A 25,188-nucleotide genomic window follows, 5' to 3' on the forward strand; every position below is an offset into this window, starting at 1 on the left:
TATATTTTTATACATATTTACATCCTTTCATGTGTATTTTGTATATTTATAAAAAATGCGTTATTTTATGGGTATTTTGCATCTTTATTTTCATACAAATTTACATTATTTTATTTACATTCTGTGTATTTATTTTAATACGATTTTACATTATTCTATTTGTGTTTTGTATATATATTTTTTATACATATTTACATTATTTAATGAGTATTTTTTATATATATTTTATACACATTTATGTTAATTTAAGTGTATTTGTTTATATATTTTCATTCAAATTTACATTATTTTATGTGTATTTTGTATATGTATTTCTTTACAAATTTACCTAATTTTATGTGTATTTTGTATATTTATTTTCATACAAATTTAACTTATGTTTGTGTATTTTTATATATAGTTTTATACAAATTTACGTTATTTTATGTGTATTTTGTATATGTATTTCACAAATACACATTCTTTTATTGATATTTTAACTATTTATTTTGACACGAATTTACATTATTTAATGTGTATTTTGTATATATATTTTTATACGTATTTACAACATTTCATGTGTATTTTGTATATATATTTCTATAGAAATCTACGTTATTTTATGTGTATTCGTATATATATTTTGAAACAAATCTACATTATTTTATGTGTATTTTGTATATATATTTCATTATAAATTTGCCTTATTTTAAGTTTATTTTTATATCTATTTTCATTCAAATTCAAATCATTTTATGTGTATATATTTATTTTTATTTACGTTATTTTGTGTATTTTCTATATATATTTTCATTCAAAATTACATTATTTTATCGGTATTTTGTTGATTTATTTCGATACGAATTTAGATTATTTCATGTGTATTTTCTATACATATACATATAGAGTAAATATCTATGAAAATATATATTCAAAATACATATAAAATTATGTAAATAAGTATAAAAATATATATATCAAATACACCTAAAAAAAATGAAAATTCGTATCAAAATAAATAAATAAAATTCCGTTAAAGGAACGTATATTTGTCGGAAAATAAATATACAAAATACACATAAAATTACGAAAATTTGAATAAAAATATATACAAAAATACACAAAATTAATTTCAATTTGTATGAAAATAGATATACATAATACACATATAATTAGTTAAATTTGTATTTAAATACATGTACAAAATACACATAAAATAATGTAAATTTGTATGAAATGAAAACAAATTCACATAAAATTACGTTCATTTGTATGAAATATATATACAAAATATACATAAAATAATGTAAATACATAGAAAAATATATATAAAAAATGCACATAAAATAATGTAAACTCGTATCAAAATAAATAAACAAAATTTCCTCTAAAAGAATGTATCTGTGTAGGAAAATATATATACAAAATACAAATAAAAAAAAAATTGTATAAAAATAATACAAAAATACACAAAAATAATTTAAATTTGTTTGAAAATAGATATGCAAAATACAAATGAAATTAGGCAAATTTTTATTGAAATACATATACAAAATACACATAAAATAATGTAAATTTGTATGAAAATATATAAACAAATACACATAAGATAACGTAAATTTCCATAAAATATATGTACAAAATATACATTAAATAATGTAAATATGTCTAAAAATATATATACAAAATACACAGAATAACGTAAAATCGTATCAAAATAAATAAACAGACAATCAATAAAATAAGGTAAATTTGTATGAAAATAAAGATGCAAAATACCCATATAATAACACATATTTGTTTAAAAATATATATACAAAAATACACATAAAATAATTAAATTTGCATCAAAATAAATATACAAAAGGCATATACAATAAAGAAAATTTGTATTGAAATAGATATGCGAAATACACATAAATAATGTAAATTTGTATCAAAATATATATACGAATACACATAAAATAGAGTAAATTTCTATGAAAATATATATTCAAAATACATATAAAATTATGTAAATAAGTATAAAAATATATATATCAAATACACCTAAGATAATGAAAATTCGTATCGAAATAAATAAACAAAATTCCGATAAAAGAACGTATATTTGTAGGAAAATAAATATACAAAATTCACATAAAATTACGAAAATTTGAATAAAAATATATACTAAAATACACAAAATTAATTTCAATTTGTATGAAAATAGATATACATAATACACATATAATTAGTTAAATTTGTATTTAAATACATGTACAAAATACACATAAAATAATGTAAATTTGTATGAAATGAAAACAAATTCACATAAAATTACGTTCATTTGTATGAAATATATATACAAAATATACATAGAATAATGTAAAATCGTATCAAAATAAATACACAGAATATCAATAAAATAAGGTAAATTTGTATGAAAATAAAGATGCAAAATACTCATAAAATAAAGCATTTTTTTATGAAAATACATATACAAAAATACACATAGAATAATTAAATTTCTATTAAAATTAATATACAAAATGCACGTACAATAAGGTAAATTTATATTGAAAAAATATGCAAAATGCACATAAAACAATGTATATTTGTTTCAAAATATATATACGAATACACATAAAATAACATATATTTCTATAGAAATATATACAAAATACACATGAAATGACGTAAATACGTATAAAAATATATATACACAATACACATTAAATAATGTGAAATCGCGTCAAAATAAATAAACAAAATATCAATAAAAAATGTGTATTTGTATGAAAATAGATATACAAAATACACATAAAATATTATAAATTTATATAAAACTTTTTATTAAAATATATATACCAAAATAATAAAATATTTAAATTTGTCTTACAATAAATATACAAAATGCACATACAATAAGGTAGATTTATATTGAAATAGATATGCTAAATACATATAAAACAATGTAAATTTGCTTCAAAATATATATAACAATACACATAAAATAACGTATATTACTATAAAAATATATATACAAAATACACATTAATTAATTAAATACGTATAAGAAAATTTATACAAAGTACACATAAAATAATTAAATTTGTGTTAAAATAAATATACAAAATACACATACTGTGTATTTTGTATATCTTTTTTCATACAAATACACATTCTTTTCATGATATTTTGTTTATTTATTTTGACACGAATTAACATTATTTAATGTGTATTTTGTATATATATTTTTATACGTATTTACATTATTTCAAGTGTATTTTGTATATATATTTCTATAGAAATCTGCGTTTTTTTATGTTTATTCGTATATATATTTTGAAACAAATTTACATTATTTTATGTGTATTTTGCATATTTTTTCAATACAAATTTACCTTATTGTATGTGCATTTTGTATATTAATTTTAATACAAATTTGATTAATCTATGTGTATTTTTGTATATGTATTTTTATAAAGATATGCTTTATTTTATGGGTATTTTGCATCTTTATTTTCATACAAATTTACATTATTTTATTGATATTCTGTGTATTTATTTTGATATGATTTTACATTATTCTTTGTGTATTTTGTATATATATTTTATATAAAATGTATTTGTTTTCATTTGATACAAATCTACATTATTTTATGTGTTTTTTGTACATGTATTTAAATACAAATTTAACTAGTTATATGTGCATTTTGTATATCTATTTTGTATGTATATTTTCATAGAAATTTACTCTATTTTATGAGTATTCGTATATATATTTTGATACAAATTTACATTATTGATGTGTATTTTGCATATCTATTTCAATACAAATTTACTTTATTTTACGTGCATTTTGTATATTTATTTTAATAAAAATTTTACTATTTTATATGTATTTTTGTATATATATTTTTATGCAAATATGCGTTATTATTTGGATATTTTGCATCTTTATTTTCATACAAATTTACATTATTTTATTGATATTCTCTTTATTTATTTTGATACGATTTAACATTATTCTATGTGTATTTTGTATATTTTTTTTTATACATATTTACATTATTTAATGTTCATTTTGTATATATATTTTATCCAAATTTACATTATTTTATGTGTATTTGTTTATATATTTTCATACAAATTTACATTATTTTATGTGTTTTTTGTATATATATTTTTCTACGTATTTAAATTATTTTATGTGTATTTTGTATATACATTTTCATAAAAAATTACGTTATTTTATTGTGTGTATAAGTATATATTTTGATACAAATTTTATACAAATTCATGTTATTTAATGTGTATTTGTTTATATATTTTCATACAAATTTATATTATTTTATGTGTATTTTTTCATATATTTCATTACAAATTTACCTTATTTTATGTTTATTTTGTATATTTATTTCATTCAATTTTAAATTATTTTATGTGTATATTTGTATTTGTATTTAGGTTATTTTATGTGTATTTTGTATATATATTTTCATCCAAAATTACATTATTTTATTGATATTTTCTTAATTTAATTCGATACGAATTTAGATTATTTCATAGGTATTTTGTATACATATTTTTATACTCATTTACATTATCTAAAGTGTGTTTTTATTATATATTTTTATGCAAATTTATTTTATGTTCATTTTTGTACATATATTTTTATAGAAATTTGCGTTATTTTATGTATATAGTTTTATATAAATTTACGTTACTTTATGTGCATTTTGTATATTTATATTTATACAAATACACATTCTTTTATTGGTATATTGTTTATTTACATTTATACGAATTTACATTATTTTATGTGTATTTTGTATACATTTTTTTATACGTATTTACTTAATATTATGTGTATTTTGTATATGTACTTTTATAGAAATCTACGTTATTTTATGTGTATTCGTTTATATATTTTGAAACAAATTTACATTATTTTATATGTATTTTGCATATCTATTTCAATACAAATTTACCTTATTATATGTGCATTTTGTATATTTATTTTAATACAAATTCAAATATTTTATGTGTATTTTGGTATCAATATTTTTATAAAAAATGCGTTATTTTATAGGTATTTTGCATCTTAATTTTCATACAAATTTACATTATATTATTAATATTCTGTGTATATATTTTGATACGATTTTACATTATTCTATTTGTGTTTTGTATATATTTTTTTATACATATTTACATTATTTAATGTGTATTTTGATTATATATTTCATACAAATTTACGTTATTATATGTGTATTTGTTTATATATTTTCTTTCAAATTTACATTATTTTATATGTATTTTGTATATGTATTTCAATAGAAATTAACCTAATTTTATGTGTATTTTGTATATTTCTTTTCACACAAATTTAAATTATTTTTGTGTATTTTTGTATATAGTTTTATAAAAATTTAGGTTATTTTATGTACGGATTTACATTATTTAATGTGTGTTTTGTATATATATTTTTATCCAAAGTTACTTTATTTTACGTTCATTTTTGGACATATTTTTATGGAAATTAGCGTTATTTTATATGTATTTGTATATGTTTTCTCATACAAATTTACATTATTTTATTGATATTTTGTTTATTTAGTTTGATACGAATTACATGATTATATGTGTATTTTGTACATATTTTTTATACGTATTTACTTTATTTAATCTGTATTTTGTTTATATATTTTTAAACAAATTAACGTTATTATATGTATTTTTATAAATATTTTTATACAAATTTACATTATTTTATGTATTTTGTATATACATTTCAATTCAAATTTAGCTTATTTTATCGGTATTTTGTATATCTATTTTCATACGAATTTAATAACTTGTGTATTTTTGTATATAGTTTTAAAAAAATTACGTTATTTTATGTGTATTTTGTATATTTATATTTATACAAGTACACATTCTTTTATTGGTATTTTGTTTATTTATTTTGATACGAATTTACATTATTTTATGTGTATTTTGTATACATTTTCTTATACGTATTTACTTCATTTTATGTGTATTTTGTATATATATTTTTATACAAATCTACGTTATTTTATGTGTATTCGTATATATATTTTGAAACAAATTTACATTGTTTTATATGTATTTTGCATATCTATTTCAATACAGATTTACCTTATTGTATGTGTATTTTGTATATTTATTTTAATACAAATTAATTTTTTCATGTGTATTTTGGTATATAGTTTTATATAAATTTACGTTCTTTAATGGGTATTTTGCATCTTTATTTTCATACAAATTTACTTTGTTTTATTAATATTCAGTGTATTTATTTTGATACGATTCTACTTTATTCTATTTGTGTTTTGTATATATTTTTTTATACATATTTACATTATTTAATGAGTATTTTGTATATTTTAAAACAAATTTACGTTATTTTATGCGCATCTGTTAAAATATTTTGAGACAAATTAACATTATTTTATGTATTTTGTATATATATTTTAATACAAATTTAGTTTATTTTATGTATATTTTGTATATCTATTTTCATTCGTATCAAAATAAATAAACAAAATAGCAATAAAATAATGTAAATTTGTACGAGATAACATATACAAATACACATAAAATAACGCAAATTTCTAAAAAAATATATGTGCAAAAATGCACATAAAATAAAGTAAATTTGCATAAAAATATATATACAAAACACACATTAAATAATGTAAATGCGTACATAAAAAAAACTAAATTTGTATAAAACTATATACAAAAATAGACAAAAAAATTAAAATTTGTATGAAAAGAAATATACAAAATACACATAAAATTAGGTAAATTTGTATTGAAATACATATACAAAATACACATAAAATAATGTAAATTTGAATGAAAATATATAAACAAATACACTTAAAATAACGTAAATTTGTATAAAATATATATGCAAGATACACATTAAATAATGTAAATGTGTATAAAAAAATATATACAAAAAAGAAATAGAATAATGTAAAATCCTATCAATATAAATTCACAGAATATCAATAAAATAATGTAAATTTGTATGAAAAGAAAGATGCAAAATTTTTTATAAAAATATGTATACCAAAATACACATAACATATTTAAATTTGTATTGAAATAAATATACAAAATGCATATACAGTAAGGTAAATATGTAATGAAAGAGATATTAAAAAATACATATAAAACAAAGTTAATTTCTTTCAAAATATATATACGAATCCACATAAAATAACGTAGATTTCTATAGAAATATATATACAAAATACACATGAAATTATGTAAATACGTATAAAAAAATATATACAAAATACATATCTAGGTAAATTCGTGTCAAAATAAATAAACAAAATATCATGAAAAGAATGTGTATTTGCATGAAAATAAATAATAGATAATAAATTTGTATGAAATATATATGCAAGATACACTTTAAATAATGTAAATATGTAAAAAAAATATATATACAAAAAACAAATAGAATAATGTGAAATCGTAACAAAATAAATACACCGAATATTAATAAAATAATGTAAATTTGAATGAAAATAAAGATGCAAAATTCCCATCAAATAGCGCATTTTTTATAAAAATATATATATACCAAAATACACATAAAATATTTAAATTTGCATTGAAATAAATATACAAAATGCACATACAATAAGGTAAACTTGTATTGAAATAGATATGCAAAAATACATATAAAACAATGTAAATTTGTTTCAAAATATATATACGAATACACATAAAATAACGTAGATTTCAATAAAAATATATATACAAAATACACATAAAATTAAGTAAATACGTATAAATATAGATATACAAAATACACATAGAATAATGTAAAATTGTTTAAAAAAAATAAGCAGAATATAAATAAAATAATGTAAATTTGTTTGAAAATAAAAATGCAAAATACCCATAAAATAAAGCATATTTTTATAAAAATACATATACAAAAATACACATAGCATAATTAAATTTGTATTAAGATTATTATACAAAATGCATATACAATAAGGTAAATTTGTATTGAAAAAATATGCAAAATACACATAAAACAGTGTAAATTTATTTCAAAATCTATATACGAATACTCATAAATCAACGTAGATTTCTATATAAATATATACAAAATACACATCAAATAAATATAAAATTATATATATAATATATATATATATATATATATATATATATATATATATATATATATATATATATATATATATATATATATATATATATATATATATATATATATATATATATATATATATATATATATATATATATATATATATATATATATATATATATATATATATATATATATATATATATATATATATATATATATATATATATATATATATATATAGATATATATATAAAATACATTAAATAATGTATTTTATATATATATTTTAAACAAAATATCAATAAAAGTGTATTTGTATATATATATAAAATCTACGTTATTTTATGTGTATTCGTATATATATTTTGAAACAAATTTACACTGTTTTATTTGTATTTTGCGTTTTTTTTTCAATACAAATTTACCTTATTGTATGTGTGCATTTTGTATATTAATTTTAATACAAATTTAATTATTCTATGTGTATTTTGTATATGTATTTAAAAAAAATATGCTTTATCTTATGGGTATTTTGCATCTTTATTTTCATACAAATTTAAATTATTTTATTGATATTCTGTGTACTTATTTTGATACGATTTTACATTATTCTATGTATAACAAAAATAAATACATACACAAAAATAGATATGCAAAATACATATAAACAATGTAAATTTGTTTCAAAATATATATACGAATACACATGAAATAAGGTAGATTTCTATAAAATATATATACAAAATACACATAAAATTAAGTAAATACGTATAAAAAATGTATACAAAATACACATAAAATAATGTAAATTAGTATCAAAATAAATAAACAAAATACCAATAAAAGAATGTGTATTTGTATAAATATATATATACAAAATACACATTAAATAATATAAATTTGTTTAAAACTATACAAAATACACATGAAATGATGTAAATTCGTATAAAAATATATATACAAAATACACATTAAATAATGTAAATTCGCGTCAAAATAAATAAACAAAATATAAATAAAAGAATGTGTATTTGTATGAAAATAGATATACAAAATACACATAAAATCACCTAAATTTGTATCAAACTATATACAAAAATACACAAAAATATTTTAAATTTGTATGGAAATAAATATACAAAATACACTTAAAATAAGGTAAATCTGTATTGAAATAGATATGCAAAATACATATAAAATAATGTAAATTTGTTTCAAAATATATATACGAATACATATAAAATAACGTAGATTTGTATAAAAATATATATACAAAATACACATAAAATGAAGTAAATACCTAAAAGAAAATGTATACAAAATACACATAAAATAATGTAAATTGTATCAAAATAAATAAACAAAATACCAATAAAAGAATGTGTATTTGTATAAATATAAATATACAAAATACACATAAAATAACGTAAATTTGTATAAAACTATACAAAAATACACAGAAGTAATTAAATTCGTATGAAAATAGATATATAAAATACAGATAAAATAAGCTAAATTTGAATTGAAATGTATATACAAAATACAATATTTTATGTGTATATTTGAATTTGTATTTAGGTTATTTTATGTGTATTTTGTATATATATTTTCATCCAAAATTTCATTATTTTATTGGTATTTTCTTAATTTAATTCGATACGAATTTAGATTATTTCATAGGTATTTTCTATACATATTTTTATACTCATTTACATTATCTAATGTGTTTTTTGTATATATATTTTTATGCAAATTTATTTTATGTTCATTTTTGTACATATATTTTTTATAGAAATTTGCGTTATTTTATGTATATAGTTTTATATAAATTTACGTTATTTTATGTGCATTTTGTATATTTATATTCATACAAATACACATTCTTTTATTGGTATATTGTTTATTTACATTTATACGAATTTACATTATTTTATGTGTATTTTGTATACATTTTTTATACGTATTTACTTTATTTTATATGTATTTTGTATATGTATTTTTATAGAAATCTACGTTATTTTATGTGTATTCGTATATATATTTTGAAACAAATTTACATTATTTTATATGTATTTTGCATATCTATTTCAATACAAATTTACCTTATTGTATGTGCATTTTGTATATTTATTTTAATACAAATTGAAATATTTTATGTGTATTTTGGTATCAATAATTTTATAAAAAAAACGTAAATTTGTATAAAAAAAATATGTACAAAACACAAATAGAATATTGTAAAATCGTATCAAAATAAATACACAGAATATTAATAAAATAATGTAAATTTGTATGAAAAAAAAGAAGCAAAATACCCATAAAATAACGTATTTTTTTTATTTATAAAAATATATATACCAAAATACACATCAAAAAATTAAATTTGTATTAAAATAAATATACAAAAAACACATACAATAAGGTAAATCTGTATTGAAATAGATATGCAAAATACATATAAAACAATGTAAATTTGTTTCAAAATATATATACGAATACACTTAAATAACGTAGATTTCTATAAAAATATATATACAAAATACACGTAAAATGAAGTAAATACGTATAAAAAAATGTATACGAAATACATATAAAATAATGTAAATTCGTATCAAAATAAATAAACAAAATACCAATAAAAGAATGTGTATTTGTATAAATATAAATATACAAAATACACATAAAATAACGTAAATTTATAAAAATCTATATACAAAAATACACAGAAGTAATTAAATTTGTATGAAAATATATACAAAATACACACAAAATAAGCTAAATTTGAATTGAAATATATATACAAAATACACATATTTTGCATATCTATTTTCAAACAAATTTAAATTATTTTTGTGTATTTTTGTATATATTTATTTTTGTTATACATAGAATAATGTAAAATCGTGTCAAAATAAGTACACAGAATATCAATAAAATAATTTAAATTTGTATGAAAATAAAGATGCAAAATACCCATAAGATAAAGCATTTTTTTTAAATACATATACAAAAATACACATAGAATAATTAAATTTGTATTAAAATTAATATACATGATGCACACATACAAAAAGGTAAATTTGTATTGAAAAAAAAACGCAAAATACAAATAAAACAGTGTAAATTTGTTTCAAAATATATATACGAATACACATAAAATAACGCGTATATTTTATATCTATTTTCATACAAATACACACTCTTATTGATATTTTGTTTATTTATTTTGACGCGAATTTACATTATTTAATGTGTATTATATATATATATATATATATATATATATATATATATATATATATATATATATATATATATATATATATATATATATATATATATATATATATATATATATATATATATATATATATATATATATATATATATATATATTTTATATATATATATATATATATATATATATATGAGTATTCGTATATAGATTTTGAAATAAATTTACACTGTTTTATGTGTATTTTGCATATTTTTTGAATACAAATTTACCTTATTGTATATGCATTTTGTATAATAATCTTAATACAAATTTAATTATGCTATGTGTATTTTTGTATATGTATTTTTATAAATATATGCTTTATTTTATGGGTATTTTGCATTTTTATTTTCAAACAAATTTACATTATTTTATTTATATTCTGTTTATTTTTTTTAAACAATTTTACATTATTCTATGTGTATTTTGTATATCTATATTTATACGTATTTACCTAATTTTATGTGTATTTTGTATATATATTTTTATTGTAATCTACGTTATTTTATGCGTATTCGTATATATATTTTGAAACAAATTTACATTGTTTTATATGTATTTTTGCATATCTCTTTCAATACAAGTTTACCTTATTGTATGTCCATTTTGTATATTTATTTCAATGCAAATTTAAATATTTTATGTGTATTTTGGTATATATATTTTTATAAGAAATGCGCTATTTGATGGGAATTTTGCATTTTTATTTTCATTCAAATTTACATTATTTTATTAATATTCGGTGTATTTATTTTGTTACGATTTCACATTATTCTATTTGTTTTTTGTATATATATTTTTTTTACATATTTACATTATTTAAAGTGTATCTTGCATATATATTTCATACAAATTTATTATCTATTATTTATTTTCATGCAAATACACATTCTTTTCATGATATTTTGTTTATTTATTTTGACACGAATTTACCTAGATATGTATTTTGTATATATATTTTTATACGTATTTACATAATTTCATGTGTATTTTGTATATATATTTCTATAGAAATCTACGTTATTTTATGTGTATTCGTATATATATTTGGAAAACAAATTAACTTTGTTTTATATGTATTTTTGAATATCTTTTTCATTACATATTTACCTTACTGTATATGCATTTTGTATATTTATTTCAATACAAATTTAAATATTTTATGTGTATTTTGGTATACATATTTTTATAAAAAATGCGCTATTTCATGGGAATTTTGCATCTTTCTTTTCATACAAATTTACATTATTTTATTGATATTCTGTGTATTTATATTGATAGGATTTTACATTATTCTATTTTTTTTTGTATATATTTTTTATACACATTTACATTATTTAATGTGTATCTTGCATATATATTTTATATAAATTTACGTTATGTTAAGTGTATTTGTTTATATATTTTCATTCAAATTTACATTATTTTATGTGTATTTTGTATATGTATTTCAATACAAATTTACCTAATTTTATGTGTATTTTGTATATTTCTTTTCATTTTTGTATATAGTTTTATACAAATTTAGTTTATTTTATGTACGCATTTACATTATTTAATGTGTGTTTTGTATATATATTTTTATGCAAATTTACTTTATTTTATGTGCATTTTTGTACATATATTTTTTTAGAAATTTGCGTTATTTTATGTGTATTTGTATATGTTATCTCATACAAATTTACATTATTTTATTGCTATTTTGTTTATTTATTTTGATACGAATGAAAATAGATATACAAAATATACATAAAATAAACTAAATTTGTATTAAAATATATATACAAAATACATAAAATAATGTTAATTTGTCTCAAAATATTTTAACAGATGCGCATAAAATAACGTAAATTTGTTTTAAAATATACAAAATACACATTAAATAATGTAAATATGTATAAAAAAATATATACAAAACACAAATAGAATAATGTAAAATCGTATCAAAATAAATACACTGAATATTAATAAAACAATGTAAATTTGTATGAAAATAAAGATGTAAAATACCCATTAAATAACGTATTTTTTTATAAAAATATATATACCAAAATACACATGAAAAAATTAATTTGTATTAAAATAAATATACAAAATACACATACAATAAGGTAAATCTGTATTGAAATAGATATGTTAAATATATATAAAACAATGTAAATTTGTTTCAAAATATATATACGAATACACATAAAATAACGTAGATTTGTATAAAAATATATATACAAAATACACAAAATGAAGTAAATACGTATAAGAAAATGTATACAAAATACACATAAAATAATGTAAATTCGTTTCAAAATAAATAAACAAAATACCAATAAAAGAATGTGTATTTGTATAAATATAAATATACAAAATACACATAAAATAGCGTAAATTTTTATAAAACTATATACAAAAATACACAGAAGTTATTAAATTCGTATGAAAATAGATATACAAAATACAGATAAAATAAGCTAAATTTGAATTGAAATGTATATAGAAAATACATAAAATAATGTAAATTTGTATCAAAATATTTATAAAAATACATATAATAACGTAAATTTGTTTAAAAATATATAAACAAAATAAACATTAAGTAATGTAAATACACATAAAAATATGTACAAAATACACATATAATCATGTCATTCGTATCAAACTAAATAAACAAAATATCAATAAAATAATGTAAATTTGTATGAGAAAATATATACAAATACATATAAAATAACGCTAATTTCCATAAAAATATATGTCCAAAAATGAACGTAAAATAAAGTAGCTTTGGATAAAAATATATATACAAAACACATATTAAATAATGTAAATCCGTACATAAAATAACATAAATTTGTATAAAACTATATACAAAAATACACATAAATAATTTCAATTTGTATGAAAAGAAATATACAAAATACACATAAAATTAGGTTAATTTCTATTGAAATACATATACAAAATACATATATAATAATGTAAATTTGAAAGAAAATATATAAACAAATACACATATAATAACGTAAAGTTGTATGAAATATATAATCAAAATACACATTAAATAATGTAAATATGTATAAAAAAATATATACAAAACACAAATAGAATAATGTAAAATCGTATCAAAATATATACACAGAATATTAATAAAATAATGTAAATTTGTATGAAAATTAAGATGCAAAATACCTATAAAATAACGCATTTTTTATAAAAATATTGATACCAAAATACACAAAAAATATTTGAATTTGTATTAAAATAAATATACAAAATGCACATATAATAAGTTAAATTTGTATTGAAATAGATATGCAAAATACATATAAAATAATGTAAATTTGTTTCAAAATATATAAACGAATACACATAAAATAACGTAGATTTCTATAAAAATACATATACAAATTACACATAATATTAAGTAAATACGTATAAAAAAATGTATACAAAATACACATAAAATAATGTAAATTCGTATAAATGTAAATAAACAATATACCAATAAAAGAATGTGTATTTGTATAAATATAAATATACAAAATGCACATAAAATAACGTAAATTTATATAAAACTATATACATAAAATAACGCAAATTTCTATAAAAATATATGTACAAAAATAAACATAAAATAAATTTGCATAAAAATATATAATAAAAACACACTTTAGATAATGTAAATGAGTATAAAAATATGTATACAAAATATCTATGAAATAATCTAAATTCGTATCGAATTAAATTAAGAAAATATCAATAAAATAAAGTAATTTTGGATGAAAATATATATACAAAATACACATAAAATAACCTAAATACAAATACAAATATACACATAAAATAATTTAAAATTGAATGAAATAAATATACAAAATAAACATTAAATAAGGTAAATTTGTAATGAAATATATGAAAAAATACACATAAAATAATATAAATTTGTATGAAAATATATAAACAAATACACATTAAATAACATGAATTTGTATAAAATTTGTATCAAAATATATACTTATACACACAATAAAAAAACGTAATTTTTTTTATGAAAATGTATATACAAAATACACATAAAATAATTTAAATACGTAGAAAAATATATATACAAAAAAAACACATAAAATAATGTAAATTTGTATGAAAATATATAAACAAATACACATAAAATAATGTAAATTTGGATAAAATATATATACAAAATGAACATTAAATAATGTAAATATGTATAAAAAAATATACAAAATACACATAAAATAATGTTAAATCGTATCAAAATAAATAAAGAGAATATCAATAAAATAATGTAAATTTGTATGAAAATAAAGATGCAAAATATCCATATAATAACGCACATTTGCATAAAAATATATATACAAAAATACATATAAAATAATTAAATTTGTATTAAAATGAATATACGAAATGCACGTACAATAAAGTAAATTTGTATTGAAATAGATATGCAAAATACACATTAATAATGTAAATTTGTATCAAAATATATATACGAATACTCATAAAATAGAGTAAATTTCTATGAAAATACATACAAAATAGATATACAAAATACACATATAACTAGTTAAATTTGTATTTAAATACATGTACAAAAAACACATAAAATAATGTAGATTTGTATGAAATGAAAACAAATACATTTTATATAAAATATATATACAAAATACACATAGAATAATGTAAAAACATATCAAAATAAATAAACAGAATATCAATAAAATAATGTAAATTTGTATGAAAATAAAGATGCAAAATACCAATAAAATAAAGCATATTTTTATAAAAATACATATACAAAAATACACATAGATTAATCAAATTTGTATTAAAATTAATATACAAAATGCACATACAATAAGGTAAATTTGTATTGAAAAAATGTGCAAAATACACATAAAAAAATGTAAATTTGTTTCAAAATAAATATACGAATACAAATAAAATAACGCAGATTTCTATAGAAATATATATACAAAATACACTTGAAATAATGTAAATACGTATAAAAATATATATACAAAATACATATTAAATAATGTTAATTCGTGTCAAAGTAAATAAACAAAATATCATGAAAAGAATGTGTATTTGTATGAAAATAGATATACAAAATACACATAAAATAACCTAAATTTGTATAAAACTATATACAAAAATACACAAAAATAATTTAAACTTGTATGAAAATAAATATACAAAAAACATATAAAAATAGGTAAATTTGTATTGAAATACATATACAAAATACACATAAAATAATGTAAATTTGAATGAAAATATATAAACATATAGACTTAAAATAACGTAAATTTGTATCAAATATATATACAAAAAACATTAAACAATGTAAATATGTATACAAAAATATATACAAAACACATATAAAATAATGTAAAATCGTATCAAAATAAATACAGAAAATATTAATAAAATTATGTAAATTTGTATGAAAATTAAGATGCAAAATACCCATAAAATAACGCATTTTTTAAAAAAATATATATACGAAAAAACATAAAATATTTGATTTTGTATTAAAATAAATAGATATACAAAATACACATAAAATAAGCTAAATTTGAATTGAAATATATATACAAAATACATAAAATAATGTAAATTTGTATCAAAATACTTATACAAATACACATATAATAGCGTAAATTTGTATAAAATCATGTAAACAAAATACACATTAAATAATGTAAATACGTATAAAAAAAATGTACAAAATACACAAATAATCATGTAATTCGTGTCAAAATAAATAGACAAAATACCAATAAAATAATGTAAATTTATCTTATAAAACATATACAAAATATACATAAATAACGCAAATATCAATAAAAATATATATAATATAATATATTTTTATACATATTTAAAATATTTAATGTATATTTTGTATATATATTTTATCCAAATTTACGTTATTTTATATGTATTTGTTTATATATTTTAATACAAATTTACATTATTTTATGTGAGTTTTGTATATGTATTTCAATACAAATTTGCCTAACTTTATGTGTATTTTGCATATCTATTTTCAAACAAATTTAAATTATTTTTGTGTATTTTTGTATATATTTTTATACAAATTCTAGTTATTTTATTTGTTTTTTGTATACATATTTTCCTACAAATATACATTCTTTTATTTGAATTTTGTGTATTTAATTTTTACGAATTTACTTTATTTTATGTGTATTTTGAATATATATTTTCTACGTATTTAAATTATTTTATGTATTTATATATACATTTTCATAAAATTTACGTTATTTTATTGTGTGTATTCGTATATATTTTGAAACAAATTTTATACAAATTCATGTTATTTTATGTGTATTTGTATATATATTTTCATACAAATTTATATTTATGTGTATTCTTACATATATTTTATTACAAATTTACCTTATTTTATGTTTATTTTGTATATTTATTTCATTTAATATAATCAAATTTAAATTTATTGTATATGCATTTTGTATATTAATTTTAATACAAATTTAATTATTCTATGTGTATTTTTTTATATGTATTTTTATAAAAATATGCTTTATTTTATGCGTATTTTGCATCTTTATTTTCATACAAATTTACGTTATTTTATTGATATTCTGCTCATTCATTTTGATACGATTTGACATTATTCTATGTGTATTTTGTATATATTTTTCATACAAATTTACGTTATTTTATGTGTATTTGTTTATATATTTTGATACAAATTTACAATATTCTATGGGTATTTTGTATATATATTTCAAAAGAAATTTACCTAGTTTTATATGTATTTTGAATATCTATTTTCATACAAACACAAATTATTTTTATGTATTTTTGTATATATTTCAATACAAATTTTAGTTAGGTTATGTGTATTTTGTAAATCTATTTTCATTCAAATATATATTATTTTATTGGTATTTTGTTCATTTATATTGATAAGAAATTACATTATTTTATATTTACTTTGTATATATATTTTTATACGCATTTACGTTATTTAATATTTATTTTGAATATATAATTTTATACAAATTCATGGTATTTTATGTGTATTTGTATATATATTTTCATATAAATTTACATTATTTTATGTGTATTTTGTTCATATATTTCATTACAAATTTACCTTATTTTATGTTTATTTTGTATGTGTATTTTGTACATTTATATTTATACAAATACACGTTTATTTATTGGTATTTTGTTTATTTATTTTGTTTCGAATTTACATTATTTTATGTGTATTTTGTTTACATTTTTTTATACGTATTTACTTAATTTTATGTGTATTTTGTATATATATTTTTTATAGAAATCTACGTTATTTGATTTGTATTCGTACATATATTTTGAAACAAATTTACATTGTTTTATATGTACAATAAGGTAAATTTATATTGAAATAGATATGCAAAATACATATAAAGCAATGTAAATTTGTTTCAAAATATGTATACGAATACACATAAAATAACGTAGATTTCTATAAAAAATATATATACAAAATACACCTAAAATGAAGTAAATACGTATAAAAAAATGTATGCAAAATACACATAGAATAATGTAAATTCGTATCAAAATAAATAAACAAAATACAAATAAAAGAATGTGTATTTGTATAAATATAAATATACAAAATACACTTAAAATAACGTAAATTTATATAAAACTATATACAAAAATACACAGAAGTAATGAAATTTGTATGAAAATATATACAAAATACACACAAAATAAGCTAAATTTGAATTGAAATATATAGACAAAATACATGAAATAAAGTAAATTTGTATCAAAATATTTATACAAATACACATATAATAACGTTAATTTGTATGAAAATATATAAACAAAATACACATTAAATAATGTAAATACGTATAAAAATGTGTACAAAATACACATATAATCATGTAATTCGTATCGAAATAAATAAACAAAATACCAATAAAATAATATAAATTTGTATGTGTAAACGTGTATAAATATAAATGTACAAAATACACATACAAAATAAACATAAAATAAGGTAAATTTGTAATGAAATATATGTACAAAATACACATAAAATAATGTAAATTTATATGAAAATATATATACAAATACACATCAAATACCATGAATTTGTATAAAATTATACATTCAAAATAAATATTAAATAATGTAAATGCGTATAAAAATATATATAAAAAGTACATATAAAATAATGTAAATTCGTATCAATATAAATCAACAAAATACCAATAAAATAATATATATTTCAAAGAAAATAGATTTACAAAATACACATAATATAACTAAAATTTGTATTGAAATATATACAAAAATACATATAAATAATTTGAGTTTGTATGAAAATAGATATTCAAAATACACATAAAACTAGGTATATTTCTTTTGAAATATATATACAAAATACCCGTAAAATATTGTAAATTTGTGTCAAAATATATAAACAAATACACATAAAATAACGTAAATTTGTATGAAAATGTATATATAAAATACACATAAAATAATTTAAATACGTAGAAAAATATTTATACAAAATACACATAAAATAATGTAAATTCGTAAAAAATAAAATACACCAAATTCAAATAACAGAATGTATATTTGTAGGAAAATATATATACAAAAAACAAAGAAAATAACTAAAAATTGTATCAAAAGATATACAACAATACACAAAACTAATTTAAATTTGTTTGAAAATAGATATGCAAAATACACATAAAGTTAGGCAAATTTGTATTGAAATACATACAAAACTCACATAAAATAATGTAAATTTGTATGAAAATATATAAACAAATACATATAAAATAACGTATATTTGGATAAAATATATATACAAAATATACATTAAATATTTTAAATATGTTTAAAAATATATTATATTATATATATTTTTATTGATATTTGCGTTATTTATGTGTATTTTGTATATGTTTTCTCATAGAAATTTACATTATTTTATTGGTATTTTCTATTTATTTTGATATGAATTACATGATTATTTGTGTATTTTGTACATTTTTTTATACGTATTTACATTATTTAATGCGTATTTGGTTTATATATTTTTATACAAATTTACGTTATTATATGTGTATTTGTAAAAGAATTTTGATACAAATTTACATTATTTTATGTATTTTGCATATATATTTCAATTCAAATTTAGCTTATTTTATGAGTATTTAGTATATCTATTTATTTTAATACAAAATCAAATATTTTATGCTTTTTCGTATATATGTTTTTATAAAAAATGCATTATTTTATGGGAATTTTGCATCTTAATTTTCATACAAATTTACATTATTTTATTATTATTTTCTGTATTTATTTTGATACGATTTTACATTATTTTATTTGTGTTTTGTATATATTTTTTTATACATATTTACATTATTTAATGTTTTTTTTGTATATATATTTGATACAAATTTACGTTATTTTAAGTCTATATGTTTATATATTTTCATTCAAAGTTACATTATTTTCAGTGTATTTTGTATATGTATTTCAATACAAATTTACCTATTTTTATATGTTTTTTGTATATTTATTTTCATACAAGTTTAAATTATTTTTGTGTATTTTTGTATATAGTTTTATACAAATTTAGGTTATTTTATGTGTATTTTGTATATCTATTTTCATACAAAGACACATTCTCTTCATGATATTTTGTTTATTTATTTTGACAAGAATTAACATTATTTAATGTGTATTTTGTATATATATTTTTATACGTATTTACATTATTTCAAGTGTATTTTGAATATATATTTCTATAGAAATCTGCGTTATTTTATGTGTATTCGTATATATATTTTGAAACAAATTTACATTGTTTTATGTGTATTTTGCATATTTTTTTAATACAAATTTACCTTATTGTATGTGCATTTTGTATATTAATTTTAATACAAATTTGATTAATCTATGTATATTTTTGTATATGTATTTTTATAAAAATATGCTTTATTTTATGGGTATTTTGCATCTTTATTTTTATAAAAATTTACATTATTTTATTGATATTCTGTGTATTTATTTTGATATGATTTTACATTATTCTATGTGTATTTTGAATATATATTTTATAAAAAATGTATTTGTTTTCATATCACACAAATCTACAATATTTTATGTGTTTTTTGTACATGTATTTGAATACAAATTTAACTAGTTATATGTGTATTTTGTATATCTATTTTGTATGTATATTTTCATAGAAATTTTCTCTATTTTATGAGTATTCGTATATATATTTTGATACAAATTTACATTATTAATGTGTATTTTGCATATCTATTTCAATATAAATCTACTTTATTGTACGTGCATTTTGTATATTTATTTTAATACAAATTTAATTATTTTATATGTATTTTTATATATATATTTTTATGCACATATGCGATATTATATGGATATTTTGCATCTTTATTTTCATACAAATTTACATTATTTTATTGATATTCTCTTTATTTATTTTGATACGATTTAACATTATTCTATGTGTTTTTTGTATATATTTTTATATATATATATATATATATTTACATTATTTAATGTTAATTTTGTATATATATTTCATCCAAATTTACATTATTTTATGTGTATTTGTTTATATATTTTCATACATATTTACACTATTTTATGTGTTTTTTGTATATATATTTTTCTACGTATTTAAATTATTTTATGTGTATTTTGTATATACATTTTCATAAAAAAAATTACGTTATTTTAATGTGTGTATAAGTATATATTTTGATACAAATTTTATACAAATTCATGTTATTTAATGTGTATTTCTATATATATTTTCATACAAATTTATATTATTTTATGTGTATTTTTTCATATATTTCATTACAAATTTACCTTATTCTATGTTTATTTTGTATATTTATTTCATTCAATTTTAAATTATTTTATGTGTATATTTGTATTTGTATTTAGGTTATATTATGTGTATTTTGTATATATATTTTCATCCAAAATTACATTATTTTATTGGTATTTCTTAATTTAACTCGATACGAATTTAGATTATTTTATAGGTATTTTGTATACATATTTTTATACTCATTTACATTATCTAATGTGTGTTTTGTATATATATTTTTATGCAAATTTATCTAATGTTCATTTTTGTACATATAATTTTATAGAAATTTGCGTTATTTTATGTATATAGTTTTATATAAATTTACGTTATTTTATGTGCATTTTGTATATTTATATTTATACAAATACACATTCTTTTATTGGTATATTGTTTATTTACATTTATACGAATTTACATTATTTTATGTGTATTATGTATACATTTTTTATACGTATTTACTTAATTTTATGTGTATTTTGTATATGTATTTTTCAAGAAATCTACGTTATTTTATGTGTATTCGTATATATATATTGAAACAAATTTACATTATTTTATATGTATTTTCCATATCTATTTCAATACAAATTTACCTTATTGTTTGTGCATTTTGTATATTTATTTTAATACAAGTTCAGATATTTTATGTGTATTTTGGTATCAATAATTTTATAAAAAAATGCGTTATTTTATAGGTATTTTGCATCTTAATTTTCATTTTATATGTACTTTGTATATATATTTTTATACGCTCTTACATTATTTATTATTTATTTTGAATATAATTTTTTATACAAACTCATGGTATTTTATGTGTATTTGTATATATATTTTCATATGAATTAACATTATTGTATGTGTATTTTGAAGATATATTTTATTACAAATCTACCTTATTTTATGTTTATTTTGTATGTGTATTTTGTATATTTATATTTATCCAAATACACATTCTTTTATTGGTATTTTGTTTATTTATTTTAATTCGAATTTACATTATTTTATATGTATTTTGAATACATTTTTTTATACGTATTTACTTAATTTTATGTGTATTTTGTATATATATTTTATAGAAATCTACGTTTTTTTATTTGTATTCGTATATATATTTTGAAACAAATTTACATTGTTTTATATGTATTTTTGCATATCTCTTTCAATACAAATTTACCTTATTGTATATGCATTTTGTATATTTATTTCAATACAAATTTAAAAATTTTATGTGTATATTGGTATATATATTTTTATAAGAAATGCGCTATTTTATGGGAATTTTGCATCTTTATTTTCATAGAAATTTACATTATTTTATTAATATTCGGTGTATTTATTTTGATACGATTTTACATTATTCTATTTGTTTTTTGTATATACTTTTTTATACATATTTACATTTTTTAATGTGTATCTTGCATATATATTTTATACAAATTTATTATCTATTATCTATTTTCATACAAATACACATTCTTTTCATGATATTTTCTTTATTTATTTTGACACGAATTTACATTATTTGATATGTATTTTGTATATATATTTTTATACGTATTTACATAATTTCATATGTATTTTGTATATATATTTAACAGATATTAAAAAAAAACATACAATAACCTAAATTTATATCAAACAATATACAAAAATACACAAAAAATATTTTAAATTTGTATGAAAATAAATATACAAAATACACATAAAATTAGGTAAATTTGTCTGGATTTACATATACAAAATACACATAAAATAATGTAAATTTGAATGAAAATACATAAACAAATACACCTAAAATAACGTAAATTTGGATAAAAAAATATATACAAAACACAAATAGAATAATGTAAAATCGTATCAAAATAAATACACAGAATATTAATAAAATAATGTAAATTTGGATGAAAATAAATAGGCAAAATACACGTAAAATAACGCATTTTTTTATTTATAAAAATATATATACCAAAATACACATAAAAAAATAAGATTTGTATTAAAATAAATATATAAAAAACATTTACAATAAGGTAAATTTGTATTGAAATAGATACGCAAAATACATATAAAGCAATGTAAATTTGTTTCAAAATATGTATACGAATACACATAAAATAACGTAGATTTCTATAAATATATATATACAAAATACACATAAAATTAAGTAAATACGTATAAAAAAATGTATACAAAATACACATAAAATAATGTAAATTCGTATCAAAATAAATAAACAAAATACCAATAAAAGAATGTGTATTTGTATAAATAAATATACAAAATACACATATATATAAGACTATATACATAAATACACAGACGTAATTAAATTTGTATGAAAATATATACAAAATACACACAAAATAAGCTAAATTTGAATTGATATATATATATACAAAATATATGAAATAAAGTAAATTTGTATCAAAATATTTATACAAATACACATATAACAACGTAAATTTGTATGAAAATATATAAACAAAATACACATTAAATAATGTAAATACGTATAATAAAATGTGTACAAAATACACATATAATCATGTAATTCGTATCAAAATAAATAAACAAAATACCAATAAAATAATATAAATTTGTATGAGTAAACGTGTATGTTGCATATTTTTTCAATACAAATTTACCTTATTATATACGCATTTTGTATATTAATTTTAATACAAATTTAATTATTCGATGTGTATTTTTGTATCTGTATTTTTATAAATATATGCTTTATTTTTTTATGTATTTTGCATCTTTATTTTCATACAAATATACATTATTTTATTGATATTCTGCTCATTCATTTTGATACGAATTGACATT

The sequence above is a fragment of the Eriocheir sinensis genome, unplaced genomic scaffold (genome assembly GCF_024679095.1).
Source record: "Eriocheir sinensis breed Jianghai 21 unplaced genomic scaffold, ASM2467909v1 Scaffold149, whole genome shotgun sequence".
Lineage (NCBI taxonomy): Eukaryota > Metazoa > Arthropoda > Malacostraca > Decapoda > Varunidae > Eriocheir > Eriocheir sinensis.